The following is a 3670-nucleotide window of genomic DNA, read 5'->3' on the forward strand; positions in this document are numbered from 1 at the left end:
GTATGCAAGCCAAGTTTGAACCAGGTTCTTGTCACACTGATGTTAGCTTTGGTGCTATGGTATCTTCTATTCTTTCTATATGAAAAAGGTCACCCCATAGATATGAAGCCCCAGTGATGAAAGAAAGGGAGAAAGACAGAAAAAAGAGGGAGAAAGAGAGTGAAAGAGAGACAGAGAGAGAAAGAGGAAGACAAGATAGACATGTCACCTAGAGGATGAAATATGTTCAGTCAGGTTGGTGTTGTGGTGGCACCTGCAACTCTGTAGAGTTCACACATTACCATGAGGAAGGACCCTAATTCAAGCCCCCCCACCCCGCATCCCCATCTGCAGGGGGGAATCCCACCTCAGGAGCCGTGAAGCAGGTCATCAAGTATCTCTCTTTTTCTCTTCTTCACTCTATCTTCCCCTCCACTCCCAGTTTTTCTCTGTCCTATTAAAAATTAAAAATGGCTGTCTGAATCCTTGGTTTCATCATGCAAGCACCGAGCCCCAGTGATAAGCCTGGTGGTGGGGAGGAAGTGTTAGTGTAGGGTTTGGGGAGGCAGCATAGCTGTTATGCCTGAAGCTCTGAGGTACCAAGTTCAATTCCTAGCACCACCACAGGTCAGACTGAGCAGTGCTCTGGTATTTCCTTGTCTTTCTCATTAAAGTTAAATTTTAAAAAAAAGTATATATTTTGAAGAGTGTGAGGTATAGATATTTATTATCCTTTTTGATTTTTTGTGAGCATGGATTTTTTTTATTACTTTTTAAATTATATTATTTTGATCTTGGCCCTTTAACTACTGAGCTTCATAGGAGATGATATATTCTGGTCTTTTTTTTTTTTTCTATTGTGAATGACCTTCCTTGGTGACTTTAATGATTCTTAGGAAAAGCAACTAATTCTAACTGTGAACAAATCATGTAAGCCAAAAATTCTCATTCCTCTTTTGAACACAAAATATCTAACTGCAACTTGCTGAATCAGATGGCCTTTTTTTTTTTTTAAATCACTGATTTAATAATGATTGACCAGCCTGGTGGATAAGAGGGGTACAATTCCACATAATTCCCACCACCAGCATTCCATATCCCAACCCCTCCACTGGAAGATTTCTATTCTTTATCCTTCTGGGAACATGGACCCAGGATCAGTATGGGGTGCAGAAGGTAGAAGACCTGGCTTCTGTAATTGCTTCTCTGCTGACATTAACATTGGCTGGTTGATCCATATTTACAGCCTGTTTCTATTTTTCCCTGGTGGGAGAGGGCTCTGGAGAGGTGGGGTTAGAGGACATATTGGTGAGTTCGGTGTCATGGTAGCATCTGCAACTTGGTGGCTGAAAAGCATTAAGATATAAAGCAAGAGTGGTCCAGGAGGTGGCGCAATGGATAAAACATTGCATTCTCAAGCATGAGGTCCTGAGTTCAATCCCCGGCAACACATGTGCCAGAGTGATATCTGACTCTCTCTCTCTCTCCTCATACCTTTATCATTAATAAATAAATAAAATATTTTATAAAAAGATATAAAGCAGGAAAATTGTTTAATAATCAAGAACCAAAAGGTAAGAATATAGCAGATAAGATTTGGGGTCTCCATTTTTGGAAACACCTAAGAAGCCTATTTTAGGTATATTCCAAGAGGCCTATGACTTTACTAATTTTTTTGCCTGAACCCGGCATCTAACATGCAGGTGGGCTAAAAGTATTGTCTGGGGAGATGGTGTCAGAGTTGGAAATAGGACTAGAAATCTGGGTCTTGAAATGAGTGAAACCTAGAATGTCTCTAGCCATGACCACAGAATGTGAGCTCAAACCTACAGGGATGCAGAGGTCACACAGGCTCCTGTGCTGAATATGGGCCCCAGATCACATGGATGGGGTTACAGTTAATGGTATTTATATATATTTTTTGGTATTTGGGAGCTACTCTCTTCCCTGATCCAGGTTTCTAGTCAGATTATCTTCTTAAAAATCCATGTAGAGGACATTTTACACTTAACGGATCCCAAACTGAACTTTAATATTGATGTTCATCAAATATACTTCTATATATGGTACCGATTGCTCAAAACAGAAACGTAGAGCTCAATTTTCAAATTTTCCTTGCTCATTTTTTTCACATCCTCTACATCAACAAGTCATGTCAGTTCCATCTGAAAATACAGAGATTCTAGACCTATTGACACTCAGATTCATTCTGCACCTTTTTCCTCCTATTCCCTTGTTTTATGTCTTCCAGCTGTGTTCCCTAAATGGAAGGAAATGGTAGAGCAGTTGATAATAGGAGAGGAGAGAATAGGCTTTTTTTTTTTTTTAATTCCTGGTTATTTTAGAAAGTGCTTGACAATAGTTTATCTCTAATCAGAGGATTCTGGTCCAGAGGTCCTGGGTATGCCACCTTCTTTCCTGACACTTCCAACTAAAAAAAGCTGAAAGTGATGCTTTTTTTGCCTCTGGGGGAAGAAATTCTGGGGCTCGATGCCTGCGCTAAGAATCCACTGCTCGTGGAGGCCATTTTCCCCATTTTTGTTGCACTTGTTGTCCTTTTTGTTGTTGTTGGATAGGACAGAAAGAAATCCGGAGAGGAGGAGGAGACAGAAAGGAGGAAGAGAAAGATAGGCACCTGCAGACCTGCTTCACTGCTTGTGAAAAGACCTCCCACCCCCGCCCCGCAGGTGGGGAACCAGGGGCTTGAACCAGGATACTTGCTTCAGTCCTTGCACTTAGTACTATGGGCACTTAACCCACTGCTCTACTGCCCGCCCCCCTGAAAGTGAACTTTTGTTAAAGTTCAAAGTTATTTCACCTGTCTCCTTTGGTTTTCCTTCCAATTTCTGACTAAAAAATTGATAGATTATGTTTATGGTTCTTCATTACTCAAGTAGATACCTTAGAGAGAGTTAGTTTCATCACTTTTTTTCTCCTCTTGAAAAATGATGTTTGGAATTACTATTATCTCTCTTCTGAACCACTGTGTTTGAGCTGTTGTTCACCACCTCTAACCCATCCTTTCTCTGATGTGTTCACATCAGGTTTATCAGGTCCCAGGATGATGGTAACGTGACTCAAAACTTTTCCCTTTAATGATTTTCAGTTTTATTTAGACTAACCCCTTCAGCTGCCTATAAGATCAGGCTTTCTTTGGCCTCTGACAATTTCTCCAGCATTATCTCACTTACTCTATCCCACATCTTTCTCCCCTACCTCCTACTCCTTTTATGAAACCCCTACTCTCATGTCATATAAAATCGGTCCCCTCTCTTAACCTTGTTATTTACTTTCTTGTTTTTTTTTTTTCTCTCCCTCTCTCTTTCTCTTCAGCAAGAGCTTCAAGAGGTTGGCAAATATGGTTATAATGCCCTCTGTCACTCATCAGCACCACGTGAAGCTCTTGACTTGCATGATGCTTTCCTAGAGACAGCATTTGAATAAGTGGATGGAAATATTAGCACTCATAGTAGCATTTTCTTCATTTAGAGATTTTTTTTCCCCCCCGTGGCCTTTTTTTCAGAAACATAACTCACAACTTAACTGTGAGTTTTACCCACCGTCATGAAGTGAATCAGTCTCCATTACTTAGAGGGTTTGTGTTAAAAGAAAAATGAAGAAATAGATTTCGGTTTTAAGGAACCAGAACTTAATTACTGATTCCCCCCACCCCTATTACTTTCTCTGTCTT

The sequence above is a fragment of the Erinaceus europaeus genome, chromosome 8 (assembly GCF_950295315.1).
Source record: "Erinaceus europaeus chromosome 8, mEriEur2.1, whole genome shotgun sequence".
NCBI classification, from domain to species: domain Eukaryota; kingdom Metazoa; phylum Chordata; class Mammalia; order Eulipotyphla; family Erinaceidae; genus Erinaceus; species Erinaceus europaeus.